The sequence below is a fragment of the Hoplias malabaricus genome, chromosome 2, assembly GCF_029633855.1.
Source record: "Hoplias malabaricus isolate fHopMal1 chromosome 2, fHopMal1.hap1, whole genome shotgun sequence".
NCBI classification, from domain to species: domain Eukaryota; kingdom Metazoa; phylum Chordata; class Actinopteri; order Characiformes; family Erythrinidae; genus Hoplias; species Hoplias malabaricus.
This window is the reverse complement of record NC_089801.1, coordinates 74379090-74399434: the sequence shown is the minus strand read 5'-3', so window position 1 is coordinate 74399434 and position 20345 is coordinate 74379090. Positions and strand designations below refer to the sequence as shown.

The 20345-nt window shown below is 39.5% G+C and overlaps 1 long non-coding RNA gene across 2 annotated transcripts; it reads right to left on the bottom strand.

Annotated features, from left to right (window-relative positions):
* Positions 1–18300: 18300 nt before the first annotated feature.
* LOC136687817 (uncharacterized) lies at positions 18301–19744 on the bottom strand. 2 transcript variants are annotated; one of them, XR_010800538.1, is made up of 3 exons: positions 19605–19744; positions 19324–19525; positions 18301–19164 (listed from the first exon to the last, which is right to left on the bottom strand). It is a non-coding gene; the product is annotated as an uncharacterized lncRNA (long non-coding RNA). The 2 variants fall into 2 exon arrangements; XR_010800539.1 differs by having other exon boundaries at positions 18301–19107.
* Positions 19745–20345: the final 601 nt, after the last annotated feature.

Here is a 20345-nt window from a genome sequence, read left to right as displayed (position 1 = left end):
AGTCTTATCGGCCCTTCACTGGCTTCCAGTTAAATTCCGTATTGATTACAAAATTCTTTTACTCACGTATAAATCCTTACATGGTCTCGCCCCTGAATACTTGCAAGACCTCATCACACACTATGAACCACCAAGATCACAAGATCACAGGGCGCCTGCCTCTTACTAGTACCCAGAACTCATAAGACTTCAGCGGGGGGGAAAGCCTTCTCCTACAAAGCCCCTCAGCTCTGGAACAATCTTCTGGCTAGTGTTCGGGACGCAGACACAGTCACTATGTTTAAGTCTAGGCTCAAAACACACTTGTTCAGTTTAGCCTTTGGCAACTAACCTCTGTCTAGTTTAAGGTTGTCATTTCAGGAACTCATGGACATGGAGAATCAGGGTAAACCTGGATGATGTGCTCATAATTTCTCTTGCTTGGAACGAAAGGATGTCTTTGCCTGAGCTCCTTCTGGTTTCCCTACTCCCAGTCTGTTACAGTCTGATCCGTCACTACACTAAAGAAAATATTCACATGCTCTTATTCTCTGCTGCACTCAACTAAACTAACTGCTTCCCTTTTACTGTTTTACTGTTTTCTGAGAGAATGGTGGCCCACTGATGGAAGATTGTTTGCTGGATTCTCCTACAGACCAGACCAGACCAGCTGCTCACCTTATTATTATTATTATTATGTAGCATAATGACACTTCATTGGTGATCATTTAAAATTCAATCTATAGTTTGATCAGAGGAGGATGGGTCCCCTTTGTGAGTCTTGGTTCCTCCCAAGGTTTCTTCCTCCAGCCTCGAGGGAGTTTTTCCTTGCCACTGTCGCCTTCGGCTTGCTTGCATTGGGCTTTGATTTAAATGTTCTGTTTTGAAACTGTGAAGCTGCTTTGTGACAACGTCAGTTGTAAAAGGCGCTATACAAATAAATTTGATTTGATTTGATTTGATAAGCTTGCAAACTCAGCTAGCTAGCCTCTCAACCTCTCTCCTCCACATAAAAAATTTATGATTAAGTGTATCCACACTGCAGTTTACCATCTACACCTGTTTACTGAATTTCATTCTTATAAACAAAATTAAACACAACTATTAATTAGTTTGTTTACGCGTTCGTACAATGAACCATCAACCCAGTAATAATAATTGTACTGGTGTTTCATCTGGAATGGTTGTTAACAAAAATGCAAAGAAAGAAAGAAACGAAAGGATAAAAAGTAAATATGGGTCCTACTGTAATATAATTAGAAAGTAAATATAATGCGGGACAAACATTTTGTTTTAAAACTTGTGACTGGTGGGGTAAAAAGTGAATCTGGCAACCCTGAGGTGATGGCGGATTGCACGAACATGTAAACAAACCGTTTAAACATTGTGTAGTTTGATTTATAAGAATTAAATTTAGTAGATGGAGTTGGTAAACTGCAGTGTAGATGCATTTAATCATAATCAATCAGTGCTTGAATAGAAAGGTCTATTATGTGCATGTATTGCTCATATTCCGTCTTGTTTTGCATTGTAGAAGAATGACAGACCAGAGTGGGTCTTCACAGTTGGGTTTTTTTTTTTGTTGTGTTTTTTTTTTCTGATTTTACTAGCTAGTTTGTATGAAAAAAAACATACTGAAGTAAAATCGACATGCTTGTTTAGGCCAAGGATTTCAGAGTGTGACAAAGTTTGGAAAAAAGTTGCCCCCCTCCCTTTAAAAATTTAAGGTTGCGAAGCAGACATTCAAACAATATTGAAATATCAATGTTGATTCACCTTTGAAAGTCAGCACACAATTCAGTATTTATTCATCATTCAAATGCCAGCATGGTGTGTTATTTGTAAACTTATTCTCTCAAATTTCACATACTGTACTTCCAGTTTCCAAACACTTTGAATTACTTATAATGTACAAATCTCTCAAAATTATTAGAAGGCATCAAACATAGAGTAAGCAGTCTGTATGCTACTGAACTACATAAACAAGTGAAAGGGACAGAACACCTCAACAAACTGCTGCTCATTCTACTGCTGCTGGGCCTACCACTTGCAGAACTGCAAAACCAGCGACAGTACCCCAGGAGATGCAGAGGTAAGTGATTGTCACAGTAACACTACAATAGGTAATGTTATATTAAAATCGTATCAGTTACAGTGCACTGTTTATTCTCCAGCAGCTCAAGGCCTTTTAATTATCATAATTACAAAACATGACTTAAATCATTTCACAGGACACTGTTCACACTGAGCTACATTTAAAAACCTAGCTTGGTGACTAACTCAGCTGAAAGATTTCTGCATGGAGGGGTGGTAAAATCTTTCTCCAAGTCAAAGTCAAAGACTGGTAGATGGTTAAAGGAAATGTCTAATTGAAGTTATTTCAGCCAAATGGGGAAATATCAGCTACCAGCTTAAGTGTAAAATGATTTCTTCAGTTCAATTTGTTCAGTTATATTAGCTCCAACTCTCTTTACTATTCCAATGTCTATATATTTAAATTTGTTAAAGAAGACAACTTACAAAAATTTGTCATTCGATATTTAGATTTTTATTGATAAATAACTGTCCATGTTTCATTTAAGATGTTTCCCATCATTGTATTCTGGAGGCCAAAAACGCAAAAGGAACTCTGCAGATCCACCACGCATGTCAGTGGTAAGGTTTATGGAAGTACAGTTCTGCCTGCAACCTGAAAATACAGATCGAACACCCAACGAGGAGGCAGTACTTCTGCAGGCAGGTCTTGGAAGAAGGACTGTAAATGTGGCTAATGATGCAGATCAAACAGAGGTGAGTCTTAAAGATAAGCAAACAGTCAACTCAGAAGATGTTATTTAGGTTTTACAGCTTTGTAAAATGGATCATTATCAGTGTGATCCATAGCATTTGCCTTTTGCTCTGTAAGGTTCGCTTGCAGCTCTGCTTGTCACTGCCCTACTGGCTAACTTTGCCATACTTAGCTCCGTGTTTGGTATCAAAGTGCCGACGTAAATTGTACTTGACAACATCCACCGCCTCACAACACAAAGGACATACAGATTTTTTTCCTTGAAGCACAAACATGTATTCGCCTTCCATTGGCATCAATGTTTCTTTTCCAGGACATTTTGGGATCAATATTTGTAGCTATTTCTTAATTCCACTTGTTGAAAAAATCACATCCAAGAGGATACACTGTAATCTAGTGGTGGAATGCCGTCACTTGGCGGGCAGCATAATCGACATGCATTGTGGGAAATGTAGTTTAAGGTCAGCGCACGCTTTACAATTAGTGATGGAATAATTAATAATTAAGTCTAAAAGAGTGCATTGACCATAAACTCCATTTCCCACAGTTCATGCCGATTATGTTACCCGTGAAGCGACGGCATTATGCCACTAGATTGCAGTCACTCAGATCTTTTAAGCTCTTGCGGGCCATATTTGGCCTTGAGTTTGACACGTGATCTAGAACCTCCAGACTTTGTCCACCTAGGAAGTTCTAGTTGACTTATTTCACAATCCTCAGATGATTTTGCTGAGAGGCTAGCAGCTTAAATATGAATACATAACTAATAGATTCCACTAATGACTTTATCACCCTTTGGGAATGACTAAACCCATGGTAAAAATAGAAGAAAGCGACTGCAGGACTTCTGCTATGAAGTTATGTTACCTAGAACAGACACACCCTTTATCATCATCTCTGCCATCTAACACAACCACCAGTCATAAAGATATTAAATACTGACTGCTCTACTTAGTGGCACAGTTGACCAGCAAGATGTTTTCTGCACCTGAGGACATTGTTTAAAAAGTATGTCCTCAATGACAGCAGTGCTCATTTATTCCAGATAAGCAGAATACTGCTGGAAGAATTTCTCAAGATGCGGGAGTTGCGTGGTGGTTGGCTGCTTAAAAAAGCTTCAGGTAAGATTTGATCTTATTTGTTATGTAGCATATCTACATCTGTTTTCTATGTATCGGATGAGCACAAAAGGTTTATCACACCATAGGTTCTAAACATTTATATTTAAGGTTTTTATGATTTGATGAGCCCTTAGTATGAGCTAATAAAATGTTTTTATGCTTTCTAAAGGGGGCAGTGGACAAAGAAAAACCACTCCTTTGCCCCAGGGGTCCCAAAGGTACACTGCAAAAATTCTTAGGTCTTCATCTAACAGTGGGGAAAATTGTATTATACATTGTCCCCCTTCAGGAAACAATAGATACCACCCCACTGCCATATGATGCAGCAGAGCTTGGAAAATTGCCAAAAAACTTTTATGACCTGTGGCCAATTGAGTCCTCTGCCCCTCATCCAGTTCCACATTCAGGCCTGCGGAGATAATGTAAGTTGTCTTATAAATGTTTAATAACTATAAAAAGTACACCTCTTATTTTCTCAGCTATGATTAGATGTACAGTCTTTGTAGTGTAGCTTACACTGAGTTTGAGTGGTGTTGGAAACTGGTAAATATCAATTTTCCCACTTGTAATTTGTGCGTAAGTAGTATTTACAAATGGTAAACTTGCAATTATGAACGATACATTAGTTTACCAGATTTGATGTATAAACACATACTTTAACATCTTACTGACTGATAAACACTAAAGTAGTCAATGTGGAAAAGTATATACAGTATCTGAGGTACTTCTGTACCTGTATCTGTGCAGGATTGTATTGTATTCTCCAGATCTCCATGCCTTTTTTCACTGTGATGTGAACATTTTGGAATAGTTTAGTCATGTTTACTAGTCCATCATTGGGCTTGACGATGTGGCCAAAATGTTTATCACGATATATTTCTTGATTTTAATCGGTACAATATAATTCCGATATGAACAGTACGACATCAACTAAAAACTAGGAACATGACATCACAATCAAACATAATCCCACTGGCTTTGTCAATGTAAATATTTTTTAAACAAAATTTTAAATTGAGAGCTGAACTGATGACAGTGCCCTGTAATGAACGTCAGTCGGTGACAAATGTTGTAAATAATGTTTATTGAAATATTGAAAATGTGTATAAAAATCATATCTTTGTTATTGAAACATTTTACATGTGATATATTGCGATATAAGCACGTGTGACAAATAAATCTTGAAATTCTGTGTTTAGAATGTCATTTTTAAAGATATGAAGATGGAAAATCAGACAGGAAGGAAGATGAATGCAATAACCTGTACAGTGCACTCACTGAGGGTCACAGGGCAGCTTTAAATCAGTTAGCACTAGGATGGGACCTCCCTGTTTTAACAGAAACCAACAGAGCCTGGCTTCTTCACAACCTTCTTCAGCATGCTGTAAGTCCAAAGGTCCAGCACTCCATCCATAAAGGATTTGATCAGTTGAATGCTGAAAGTATTTCTCTTGTCTAACAGCAAATGTTTTCATGTTCTAGACATGCACTGTTCTTGTTTTTGCATAGACACGCTCCTATTATCTGGTTTGGCATTTTCTTGTTGCTTTTGTATAACTGAGAAAGTCTTAAATCTTTTCTCTCCACTGTTTGTCTCTTTGTCTCTCCACTGTTGGCCTTACTGTGTCTATTTTCCCGGTCTGGTTCTTAAAGATAGGTCTCAGTTTGTTAGTATACAGAAGCACAAATCAGTTACTGCCCCGGTAACTCAGGGAGTACCCCCGGGTTCCTCTTATTTAAGTTACTTTCTCTTCTTAATATTAATATTAATAACCTCACTGTTATTCTGTATTCAGGAGTTAACATACGGTTAAAAACTAACTTCCTCAAGATTAACTCTAAAAAAAAAAAAAAAGTAATTCTGTCTGTTGGTACCAATCAACCATTTCTGCCTATTCAGATTGCCCCCTCATTATTGATAATACCCGTCTGCCCATCATCCTCTGTACGAAATCTGTGTCCTGTTCCGATTCTTCTCTCAGCTGTGTCCCACATATCAGACCTCTATGTCGGCATTTTTCCATCTGCATGGTACAGCTAGACTCCGCCCTCTACTTTCCTGTAAAGGTGCTGAGGTACTGGCGCGTGCATTCATTTTCACCGTTAGATTACTGTCATTCTCAGTTCTATGGCTAGCCTTGTAATACAATCCGCCCTCTTCAGTACATTCAAAACTCAGCCACCAAATCTTAACACACTATAAATCTTTTTTTCACAACACTTTCTCTCTCTCTCTGATTTATCTATTTTTCTCCCGTCGCAAAAAACCCTTCTCACTTTAAAGCGTTCTTGGGTTTGTGAAAGGCGCTATATAAGTGTAACTTATTATTATTAAATGATTCAAGACATGACAATGAAGCCTGCAAATGGAGATATAACTCGTGTATAGATATCATGAACATCCTTTATTCTTACTTAGGTTGTAAGCTGCAACATACACAACACTAATATTTGTCAGTGTCTCAAGAGCAGCTGAAACAGCTTGTTAAATTCTGGGTTGGATGGGAGATACCCATGCCTGACATGAAAGTGGAGGTGGTGCGAGCGGAACATCCCACATCGTCCACATGCTTCCGCCTCCTTCGCTTGCCTGGTAACTACAACATTCATTCATTCATTCATTATCTGTAACCGCTTATCCAATTAAGGGTCGCGGTGGGTCCAGAGCCTACCTGGAATACACCCTGGAGGGGGCGCCAGTCCTTCACAGGGCAATACAGACACACACATTCACTCACACCTACGGACACTTTCGAGTTGCCAATCCACCTACCAACGGGTGTTTTTGTGTGGGAGGAAACCCACACAGACAAAGGGAGGACACACTAACTCACAGTCACCCGGAGCAGGAATCAAACCCACAACCTCCAGGCCCCTGGAGCTGTGTGACTGCGACACTACATGCTGCGCCAACCTTACTACAGTGGGTTTGGATTACTGTAGAAACACTACAGAGTAGTAGATGTACTGAAAGAAATTGAATAAGTTCTGAATCCACAAGTTTTTTAGCAGGTTGAAGCTTTACTTAGATTCAAGTATCAATCTTCATATACAAATATTATGGGTTGCCCTTTCATAAAACGTTTTTTATGAAATGTTTCTAAATGTTTTATAAAACTTCATTAAAAATACAGACATGCAGTTGTTTTCATTGCACGTCATTTTTATAATACTGCTGACAAGGAGAGCTTACAGCTGCTCTCCACCATGTCGTCTCTGCTCTTCTTTTACCACACTCATTCTAAGCTAAATATCTCAAAATATTTTAAATGGAGTCACTGCCATTTATATGCTTTGTTGAGAAGGACTTGGTGAAGTAACAAGGAAATTTAATTACCATAGAAGAACATTGTTTTTAGATTAAATGTCAACAATGTGGATTTGATTAATCAGTTATTTTATTACTTGCAAAAAGGAGAGAGGTTTATGCCACAGTGGCTACACATTATCAGAATATGGTAAGATACAGTGGTTTATGTTGTGACAATCTATTCCTATGTTATATACACACAACGCATACTTAACTAAATGTATGAAAGCACAGTATTTCTGCAAGTAACAACTCTTTCATTCTATACTCATCAATTTTATTTTTCATCACTTAATGTATCAAGCGGAGAATAAACACACAATGACAGCAGAAGAGGTGCAAACTACTGGACAGGTCAAGGAGACCATCCTCCTTCAGCTGGTGCAGCACACTGTAGAAGAGGCCTGTGACTGCTGTGAAGACATCTCGCCAGAGCCGTTCAATTCTGTTCAAAGCACATCATTTGGAATTCTCATGTTCACAAACAATTCAAGTAGCCAACTGAATAATAATTGCAGCATGACAATAAAAAAATCAGTACAGTAAGAAAATCCAAGACTTCTACAAGCAATGCAATAGGACTATATTATCAGTAAGAGTAAATAAAGGGGGGATATTGGCCTTGATTTGAATGACTCTTTTGGCCTTCACATGTAAGGTATAGTTAGTGCACAATTTTTATCAGGAAAACTATGAACAGAAGAGACAGATCCACTTACACTCAGTGGTGACAGTGGTGTTGTATTACTGCAAACCTATAGAGTACCTACTCTGATCAGCCATAACATTAAACCCATCTATACTTTCTCTATTTTATCGGTTCCACTTACCATACAGGAGCAATTTGTAGTTCTGCAATTACACACTGTAGTACATGTTTCTCTGCATACTTTATCCACTTAAACCCCATTCTTCAATTTTCAGTACTCCCACAGGAACAACACAGAGCAGGGATTATTTGGGTGGTGGATCATTCTCAGCCCTGCAGTTACACTGACCTGGTGCTGTGTGCTGCGCTGTTAAAGTGAACTGACAAGAAAGAAATATCTAATAGTGGACATTGAGTTGAAACAGTGTTTAAACACCCCAGCAGCACTGATCCACTAATACCACTGCAACACACACAAACACACACCACCACGTCAGTGGTGCAGTGCTGAGAATGATATACCACCCAAATAATACCTGCTCTGTGGTGGTCCTGACCACTGAAGAACAGGGTGGAAAGGGGATAAAGTACACAAAGAAACAGAGAGCCTGCAGTCTGTAACTGTAGAAATATAAAGGGCTCCTGTATAGTAAGTGGAGCCGATAATACGGACAGGTGTAGATACAATGAGCTGGTTTTAAAGTTATGGCTGATATATGAAGTATATGAGGAGACCTAACTCAAATATCTGAAATGTTTCCATATCAGAAATGCTAACAGCTTGATAGGCATGTGTCAGGTTTTTATGCACCCCATGTATTGTAATATATGATTAAGGGTAGTGATAATATTCATCAAGTCTTTTATATATGGGTGAACATAAAAGAGGTTAAAAATTCATTAGGGACAGCAGAGCATCATGTGTTTTAACACCACATTATAGACTGCACAATTACAGAACTGTAGGTGTTAATTTGAACAACAGGATAATATGCTGGTGTCACAACGTGGTAATATTTGGAGCAACTGATTGCTTCTCCAGGAAGGTAGTGACACAATCAGACTACTCAGGCTGTATTCTGAGGCAGAAAGGTATAAAGACATGATGGAATCAAGTGTCTGTGCATTCCAACTTTTGGAATTTAAGGTACACTAACAGCTAACACTAATCTGTCCTTATTTTAGGAGTATGTGTATTGATAGTTTATGGGTGCGTTTAAAACATCATTCTGTTACAAATGCCTTCATTCGAATGCTACCTTCTAAGGCCCCTACCTAACAACAAATCACAAAACAGTGGAAAGAGCCTGTAGAATGTCCTTTCACGACAGTGGCAGAGAAATGTAGCATGCCAATCCATTTAATGCTGCTCTCCCTTTACTTCAATATGACAAACTTGAGTAGACATTAATAAACACTATGCAACAAAAAGCTATTTTACTTTTCCTTTTTAACAAAACAAGCATGTTGATTTGACTAAAATCAGAAAAAAAAAAAAACAACAAAAGAAAAAACCTCACCTGTGAAGACCCACTCTGGTCTGCCATTCTTTCATACATTCATTCATTCATTATCTGTAACCCTTATCCAGTTCAGGGTCGCGGTAGGTCCAGAGCCTACCTGGAATCACTGGGCGCAAGGCGGGAATACACCCTGGAGGGGGCACCAGTCCATCACAGGGCAACACAGACACACACATTCACTCACACACTCACACCTACGGACACTTTTGAGTCGCCAATCCATCTACCAACGGGTGTTTCTGAACTGTGAGAGGAAACCGGAGGAAACCAACGCAGACACAGGGAGAACACACCACACTCCTCACAGACAGTCACCCGGAGGAAAGTGCCGCCTGGTCTGCTATTCTTCAACAATGCAATACAAGACAGAATATGAGCAATAAATGCACCCCATACCTAACAACAAATTACAAAACAGTGGAAAGAGCCTGTAGAATGTAAAACATCATGTCCTTTCACGACAGTGGCAGAGAAATGTAGCATGCCAATCCAAATGATGATGCTCTCCCTTTACTTCAATATGACAAACTTGAGTAGACATTAATAAACACTATGCAACAAAAAGCTCTTTTACTTTTCCTTTTTAACAAAACAAGCATGTCGATTTGACTAAAATCAGAAAAAAACAAGAACTGATTATGATTAAATGCATCTACACTGTGGTTTACCAACTCCATCTACTAAATTTAATTCTTATAAATCAAACTACACAACGTTTAAGCGGTTTGTTTACATGTTCGTGCAATCCGCCATCACCTCAGGGTTGCCAGATTCACTTTTTACCCCACCAGTCACAAGTTTTAAAACAAAATGTTTGTCCCGCATTATATTTACTTTCTAATTATATTACAGTAGGACCCATATTTCCTTTTTATCCTTTCGTTTCTTTCTTTGCATTTTTGTTAACAACCATTCCAGATGAAACACCAGTACAATTATTATTACTGAGAGGCTAGCTAGCTGAGTTTGCAAGCTTACCCTTCGGGAAGCAAGTAGAGCTAATTTCACTAAATTTGAACTATAATCAAAAAGGGGAAGATCTCAGAAATCATACCTCCATAGTAGGATAATGGATGTACAAGGCAGAGTAGACAATATCAGTGTAAGGGTGAAATCAATTATCAGTGAGGTAAGGGAGGAAGTATTCCACTCAGACGCTCCACCGTCACGTTAAGACGTTTTAAAATTCTGTTTGGTATTGACCCACCACCACCCACTCTCTCTGGAGGACTGTTATAACTTTAGCTTTAAATATTCAGTGAAAACATCTTGAAAAACTGACAAATGATTCCACCGTCACGTGAAGTATTCCACTCACGCTCCGCCGTCACGTTAAAACGTTTTAAACATTCTATTTGATATTGACCCACTCTCTCTGGAGGACTGTAATAACTTTAGCTTTAAATTTTTTGGTACTGACCCACCACCACCCACTCTCTCCCCAGTAAACAATTAGTCGTTGATTCAACGTTGAAATGACGTAATGACTGCCGTCTAATCAACATTCTCTTAAGGTTGAAAATGAAAGTTGAAAAGACGTCCAAACACAGACATTGAAAAGACGACTATTAGACGTATTTTGGACGTCCATTGACGTTATTAATTGGTCCTGAAATAAATTACTTGCATAAAATGCGTTTTGAACGTCCACTAACGTTATAGATTGGTCACCACTTAACTAACTTATTAAGATGGATTTTGGACGTCCATTGACATGTAAAATATGTCCTTGACGGACAGACTACTTTTAGACATATTTTGAACGTCCAGGGACGTTCCTTGTTTACTGGGTCTGGAGGACTGTTATAACTTTAGCTTTGAATTTTCAGTGAAAACATCCTGAAAAACTGATTCTGCCGTCACGCGAAGAATTTCACTCAGACGTTCCGCCGTCACGTTAAGACGTTTTAAACATTCTGTTTGGTTTTGAAGGGCGGCACGGTGGCGCAGCAGGTAGTGTCGCCGTCACACAGGTCCAGGGACCTGGAGGTTGTGGGTTTGATTCCCGCTCCGGGTGACTGTCTGTGGAGATGGTGTGTTCTCCCCATGTCTGTGTGGGTTTTCTCCGGGTGCTCCGGTTTCCTCCCAAAGTCCAAAAACACACGTTGGTAGGTGGATTGGCGACTCAAAAGTGTCCCTAGGTGTGAGTGAATGTGTGTCTGTTGCCCTGTGAAGGTCCTCTAGGGTGTATTCCCGCCTTGCGCCCAATGATTCCAGGTAGGCTCTGGACTCACCGCAGCCCTGAACAGGATAAGTGGTTACAGATAATAAATGAATGATATGAATGAATGTTTGGTTTTGACCCACCACCACCCACTCTCTCTGGAGTTCTGTTATAACTTTAGCTTTAAATGTTCAGTGAAAACATCCTGAAAAACTGACAAACAATTCCGCCGTCACGCGAAGAATCCCACTCTATTTTATTCAAAACATTTGCCCTTATGAGACATTCCTTCACGTTGAACCTGCAGTTCCTCTTTCATCTGCAAAAAACTGCTTTATAACTTAATAATGCAGCCACTTTCTTTTATAACCTTGGTTTGAGACTGATTGGCTGAGCACACATAAGCCCCAACCACTTCTACATCATTCTTATAATTTCTAGAATTCTTCAGACCAACAGAAGATTCTAGTAAATTAATCTGGTACTGACCCAATCAAAACACAGGGATAAAAAGACGTTTTAAACATTTAGTTTGGTATTGACCCACCACAACCCCCTCACTCTGGAGTACTGTTATCCATCCATGCGAGGAACTACTTTATTTTATTTTAAAACATTTGCCCTCATTTTGAGACATTCCTTCTAGTTGCACCGGCGGTTCCTCTCTCTCATCTGCAAAACGCTGCTTTATAACTTAATAATGCAGCCACCTTTTATAACCTTGGTTTGACTCTGATTGGCTGAGCACACAAGCCCCGCCCACTTCTACATCATTAACATTTCTAGAATTCTAGAATCAAAACAGAATCAAAATGCAGTACTGACTCAATCAAAACACAGGGATCAAAATACGTTTTAAACTTTTTATTTACTTTTACTTTTTTACTAAAACTTTTACTTTTTATTTGACATTGACCCGCCACCAACCCCTCGCTCTGGAGGACTGTCCATCCATGCGAGGAACTCCACTCAGACACTCCGCCGTAACGCAAGGAACTCCACTCACATGGTCCGAGGCCACGAGAGGAACTGCGTTCAGGCGCGCGCCTTCACGCCAGGATCTCCACTCAGGCGCTCCGCCAATCCGTCGTTACGTGAGGGACTCCTTACACGGTCCGAGGTCACAAGGTGTGTTTTTGGATTGTGGGAGGAAACCGGAGCACCCGGAGAAAACCCACGCAGACACGGGGAGAACACATCAAACTCCTCACAGACAGTCACCTGGAGCGTGAATCGAACCCACGACCTCCAGGTCCCTGGAGCTGCGTGACTGCAACACTACCTGCTGCGCCACCGTGCCGCCCAAATTAGTAAACAAAACAAAAAACACCAATCAGACGCTCCGCCGTCACGAGAGAAACTCCGCTCAGACGCTCCGCCGTCAGGCAAGGAACTCCACTCACACGGTCCGAGGTCATGCGAGGAAATCCGCTCAGACGGTCCGCCGCAGAACTACAGCTAGAGAAAATTAGTTAACACTTAATAATAAAAGACAACACATACATTACCACTCAGACGCTCCGCCGTAATGCGAGGAACTCCACTCAGACGCTCCGCTGTCACTGCTTTGTAACTTTATGATGCGGTCACTTTCTTTTATAACCGTGGTTCGACTCTGATTGGCTGAGCACACATAAGCCCCGCCCACTTCTACATCATTCCTGAAGGTTTTAGAATTTTACAGAACAACAGAAGACGCTAGAAGATTCTAGTAAACTAATGCGGCACCGACCCAATCAGAACACAGGGATCAAGGTGTTTCTTATATACCTTTTATTTTTAAAAATAAGATGTAAAACCGTTTGCTTAATAAGATTTTCTTTTATTAATATAAACGGAAGAAATGTGTTTCAAATGTTGATGTGAGAGATGATCTTCCAGATTTCATAAAGTATTGAAAATGGAAGTGAGTGTGTGCGGGCCGCGGCTCCCCGCTCTACCACAGCTGAAGAGCCGCTGAGAGGGAGCGCTGCTGCTGCTCGGCTCTTCTGAGGGGAAGCTTTTTAACCGTCTGCGGGTAACAGCACAGAAACACGGTAAGAAAAACAGCGTTTAACTGGCTAATTAGCTCATTTATGTACAGCACACGGTTCTGTTTAGTGTCTTAGTGGGAAAGAATTATAATGAATGGGGATGATATTTGTGGGTTGTGTAACATTCAGTTTAAGGCTAAGCTAACGTTAGCTAGTTGCTAAAGTCCGTTAAAGTTTAAGGCAGGCTGGAGTATATGTAATGTTGGCTGTTCTCTGCGTTACTTACATGAACGTCACACATTAAGGTACATTTACAAACAGTTCAACACTTACTTAATGTATATTTTTGTCAAAGTGCTCATAGTTTTAAAATGCTCGCTAGGCACGTTAGCTAAGTAAGCTTTGAAGTTAGTTTGAACAGTTGATGTAGCAGCAGCACTGTCGTTGTAAGACTGTAGTAGCCAAAGGGCAAATTCATTTTAAAGGGGAGAGGCATCGGCATCTTACGTACGGGTGACAGTGGCATATACTCCACTTCATTGTTCAACATCTGCCAGTAGTGTAGCTAGCACATGGATGTTTAAACTAGCTATATATTTAACTAGCGCACGTACCTATTAGCATGTAAACGGACCAAACAAGTGACATGCTACAAACATAGCATCCCTTATTCGCACACAGTCCACTGTCACTGTGTTCATGGACAATTGAACTACAAGTTCTTCCCAGTTAGGGGTATACGACGCTCCTCAAAACCACCACTTTCAAGACGTCGACATACCACAATGCTGCCAAGCAACATTACTACTGGACTACTAGATTAATTAAAATGTCTTTAAGGCACGTGAAGCTCTAATACCATTGTACAACACTTCATGTCAGATTCTTGAAAGCTGACGTTTCAACCAAGACAATGTTTGCCTTTCTGATGAAGGCTCATAATAAGTGTTGACACCCCATTCCACTGACATATAATCCATTCATTCATTCATTATCTGTAACCTCGTATCCAATTCAGGGTCGCGGTGGGTCCAGGAATCATTGGGCGCAAGGCAGGAATACACCCTGGAGGGGGCGCCAGTCCTTCACAGGGCAACACAGACACACACACACATTCGCTCACACACACACACCTACGGACACTTTTTGAGTCACCAATCCACCTACCAACGTGTGTTTTTGGACTGTGGGAGGAAACCGGAGCACCCAGAGGAAACCCACGCAGACATATAATCCAGATTTCCCCTAAATATTTTTGTCAGTCTTATGCAAAATTTGTATATATATATATATATATATATATAGTTGTGGTGGTGGTGCTTTTCATAGTTCCTTTAAATTATCAATACATGGAATTTGTCTGAAGCTATTTAAACATTTGTATAACATTGTACCATTAAGAACTGGAATCTATGAATGAGTGGCATAAAACCCCATATAGAAATGATCCTTACAAAATGAAATGTGGTATTTTCTGTATAACAATACAACTTGGTATTAAGTTGGCTTTATCTTGAGTGTTCATTTTAGGAGGGCAGCAATGTGTCAGTAATTTGCTGCAGACTACCATCATGTACAATTTTACCAACACCAGTATGTAATAAATATTATATATTAAAGTAGACGTGTTAGTCCAGTTCCCTTTTTCTCCTTTACAATAAAGTCCATGTGTTTATTGAACCATTGCAGTTCTGTAAAAATTCAACATTTCTAAAACTCATGCTTCCCCTACTGCTTGTCAGGCCACCACTCTAAATAAGAATTCATTGCCTGGTTAAAAATCAATTAAAATTTATTTTTAAATAACAATGGTAATAACAATGGTGTTCATATTACGAATCATTTTATTTAATTGAATAAAACCCAACGGTAAAACAGCAGCTATAAAAATGAAAATAGTAACAATGAGGTATCAAAACTTTAAAACATTATAAAACTTTAAAGTCTGGAGGCTTGGAGGTTGTGGGTTCGAGTCCCCTTCCGGGTGACTGTCTGTGAGGAGGTGTGTTCTCCCTGCATCCACATGGGTTTCCTCCAGGTGCTCTGGTTTCCTCCCACGGTCCAAAAACACACGTTGATATGTGGATTGGCGGCTCAAAAGTGTCCATAGGTGTGAGTCAGTGTGTGTGTGTGTGTGTGTGTTTGCGCTCCGCCCTGTGAAGGAAAGGCGCCTCCTCCAGGGTGTATTCCCGCCTTGTGCCCAATGATTCCAGGTAGGCTCCAGACCCGCTGCGACCCTGAACTGGATAAGCTGTTACAGATAATGCATGAATGAATATTTTAAAGTAACAGAACTTGACCAGAAGCCATCAACACTTCTCCAGCATATCGGCAAATGTTCAAATGTTTCATGAAGGTGGCAAGAGTCACCTTGATAAAGAGAAGAAAAGTAAGAGTTACCTCATAGTAATATCCATCTACTGATAAAACAAGAAGGTACAGTAATCCAGGCTTTAAATCAATGTAACATTTTTCCAGAAGTGATAAAATACTGTCCAGGCATGCATGGGTTAACATATTGAGTTGAATATGTTATTCTGTATTTCATTAAGCAATTTGTAATGTGTAGTGCCCCTTGGACGCTACTGTAAGATTAGGCATGGGTGACACAAAGTCAAGATTTTATCAGCATTGAATGATGTCGCCTTATTGTAAATAAACAGTTAAAGAGTTCTAAGTTTGGAGATAATGATAGTAATTCTGATGTTAGGTCCTTAAATTAGATGTAAGGGTGGCAACTTCAAAGACGGGAATGCAATAAATAATAATTGTGTAAATGACTTTGTAAAAGTGTGTAAAAGATTAAAACTGTAATACCCCTCAGAGATTCTCCAGAGGGTTTCCTTCTTGTATATTACATCTAACCTGCAATATACAAGGTACCAGCTATTCTCTTCAACTAATTTGGAGTCTGCATCTTTTTTATTATCTAGGATTGGATTGAATGATCTGTTATAGTTATGTTACATATTAAAATGACGTTTAGACACAGGATGTTACTGTTAAATGTTATTAGGTTACTAATAATAACAACAAAAAACCCAACAGTCAATAAATGCTTTTAAATGTAATAATTCATCTGTACAATCAAAGATTAGAATTGTCCATACTATGGCTTTTTCTGTAGTCCTATATGGACGTAAGCTGAACAACAGGAGACAGCTTTGGTGTCTGTGAATACTGAAGGACTCTTATTTGGACATTTTGTGAAAATATAATTGGAAAATTATGCTTGAGACAGACAGTTTAAGCTAAAAGAGGAAGAGCATGAGAAGCCAACATATAACTGGAAGTAGTAGTATATGGAATAAGAAAACATACTTCAGGGAGCATCACATCAAAGATGTAATCCAAACTTTCAAGGTTGTTCTCAGGTTTGACTGCTGCTCTTATCTTGTCTGCCAGTTTGACAAGCTATATATGAGAGATAACATGAGCTGCAGATAATCCATTCTTTACCTCGATATGATACTAAAATGGCGTATGGCACTTGTTCAATAGGCTTCATACTCACATTGTCATCACTAAAACTGCATTGCTTAGGTTTCAAACACTGCTTTAACTTCAGTGACACTTCTGGATGCTTCCAGAGGTAGAAACGACTTGACTTTTTTTCCTCTGTCTGCAGAGCATCATGCAGAGCCTATGGATGAAGAAACAATAACAGATATAATACACACTCACATTGGAATCAAAAATATGTTTTTTGACTTTAAAAGAAAACCTTTATTCACCTTTAATTCTGTATCTGAGATCAGACCATCAACTCCCTGCTTCAGTGCTTTGATTTTACTGCAAAGAAAACAGGTACTTGTGGCACATCAATGTGTCTGTGTATTTCTTTGAATTTCCATCTGAACTTTCATGGCCAAATTTGAACGATTAGTACATTCTAACTGCTTGGAATAAATGATGAAATTGTTTTTTTTTTAGTAAAAGAATTCTTTAGAGTAGAAAAACCTGTTTTTTCAAGCTTAAGGTGTCATAGAAAAGCTGGAACTGGCCTCTTTCCAATGGTGTAATGTATGTACTACTAATAAGGTTGTGTTGTGATAGAATCTTCATACAACATTTATATTGTAAAGTGCTACATCGCTTATAACCTCACCTGTCAAATGTATAGGGCTGTGGTAAGTCACAGCCACATCTGAATTTCCCTTTTTTGACCTCTGCCTCAGACACACCAGCGCAGTCCATGTGCAGCCATCCCAAACATAGGTCACACTGAACCCAAAGCACCTGTACTACCTTCGAGTATAGTGTCATATTTAAGTGAAATGATACACACAGCTGTGTAATTAGTATGATATGCCTTCAATAACAGAAAAATATCAGTTTAGAAAAATAAAGAAAGGCATACCCCTTTTCCCCAACACTCTGATAACAACATACTTGCAAGGCACCAGCCATGCACTGTGTTTTACTAGGAAATCCCAAGGAATCCTGCAAAGAAAAAATTAATTGTTTCAGTAATATGAATGACTGCTAGTATGAAACAAGTGAAGTACACATTGGACAACTAACCTCTATCTGGACACCTTCAGCTAGTGCTGCTGCGTGATATTTTCGTATATGCTCCATTTGAGACCTCCCTACGACCTCTGTGGCCAAGCTGCAACTCTTCAACTCCATCTCTGCCATCTGTAAATCATGCATTCTATCCATGTCACGTGTCCTAAGCAATACCAGATATATGCAGTTTAAATTGGTGTTTGACTGCTTATGGCCCAATTTTACAATAATGTAAAAATTATAAACACTTGTAGAATATTTTCTTAAGAACTTACAGTGCAAACGAAAACTCCACAGTTGTTGGTATCCCTGGAGCTCTGTAGCCACTGGGATGGAACACAGTGTTCTCCCTGTGTCTGTGTGGGTTTCCTCCGGGTTACTGTCTGTGAGGAGTGTGGTGTGTTCTCCCTGTGTCTGTGTGGGTTTCCTCCGGGTGACTGTCTGTGAGGAGTGTGGTGTGTTGTCCCTGTGTCTGCATGGGTTTCCTCCGGGTGACTGTCTGTGAGGGGAGTGGTGTGTTCTCCCTGTGTCTGCGTGGGTTTCCTCCGGGTGCTCTGGTTTCCTCCCACGCTCCAAAAACACATGTTGGTATGTAGATTGGTGACTCAAAAGTGTCCGTAGGTATGAGTGTGTGAGTGAATGTGTGTGTGTGTTCCTGTGAATGTGAATGAATAAGCCAGCTAGGGGATACAGTAAAAAAAAAACAGTTTTATGTAACAAACTTACCAAAACAAAAACCTGTAGCAATGAGTTCCTTTTCCAGTGATGACCATCTCTCATCAACATTTACTGTAAGGTCACTTTGTTGAATATTGTCAGTGCATGGTCTCTTCAGGAGATTCACTTGGAGAGAAAAAATATTGTGAAATGACTGAAAAGAAAGACAACACATACATGTAAAAAATAATATAGCAGGGCATGAACTAACAAACTAAAATGCAAATAATTAATATAATATTGGACATCCCAAAAATGATCAAAATCATCACCACCATCTTCTGGGGGATACATGGGCACCGATTGTCAAGGGGAGGCAGTGCAACTCCCACAGCAAAGTTTTAGTCCCCAGACACAAACGTCACACAAATCTACAGATGCAGAAACGGTCTTTAGATGTCAGGTAAACTGTTCAGAAACTGTAGATGCTGGAAACAAGGTTTACATTATCATTTGTAGCAGAGATGTTCAAATTACTTGAATAGAAATATTATTCATCTTGTTCAAATATGTTTGAACATATGTTGTTCAAATAACGAAAAAATATGTCCCCTTTTCCTTTACAAAGTAATGTAAAAATGGCTTACCAGGCAAGTCAAAGGCCACTTTCCAATTGGCATCAGCAATTAAAACAGGTGGTTCATGGCCACAGCGTACACAAGAGAAGTCATAGTGATAACTAGTCATTGCCCAAAAATGGAAGAAGGCTTTTCTCAGCATGTTGTGATGTATCTTCACGTTTAGGAGGTCCTCCATCATAGAGAAAAAACGTCCGATAGCTGTGTGTGACTATTATATAGGAAACTTTGATTAAAACTGATATTTGGCAAAAGTTGAAAATGCAAAATGACACAAAATATTTTTTTACCTTGAGGGCTGGTATCATCATTGAACAGAAACGGATAGTCAAAAGAATTCTGTTGTTGAAATTAAGAAATCCCGTTGTGAAATCCTGAAATCTTACAGGAGTCCTGCAGATCAGGCACTTTTTCACACACACAGTGACACCTTTACATGAAAAAGTAATTAGAGAGTGGCCTTTACGTTTATATCTTGGAAAAAAAAAGAGAAAAACACATTTACAAGTCTTTTGGATTGTTGTGCACAAACCTTTCTGAATAGACTCTAGGTCATAGATGATTGCATTTTTTGGTAACAATCACCATTTCTGTGAGGCCAGGTGGCGTTGGCCCAGGGCAGTATGGACATGTTGTTTCTGTAGGCTCAAACCTCGCTTGCAGAGGACTGACCCGAATCTTTAATTCCTGTGGCAAATTCTCAGGTATTCTTTTCATCTGCCAGAGATATGTGGTCATGTCTACTATCTGTTTTTTTTTTTTTTTTTTGAGGCCATCTTTTCTCTCCAAACAAATGTCTGCATCCTCCTCCTCCTCTTCAAAACTGTCTCCCTCACTGGCTGATTGGGTACATTCAACCAACAAATCCTCTCTCTCTTGATAAAGCCACCACATACTCAAATAGATGTGAATACATTGGTACTGTTTCTTGGTGCCTTTACAAAGGCAATACCAGCAGCCAGATAGTTTGTCAAAAGTCACTCTAGTCCTTCCATAAACACACCAACGTCCATGTTTGCCTGTATATACAG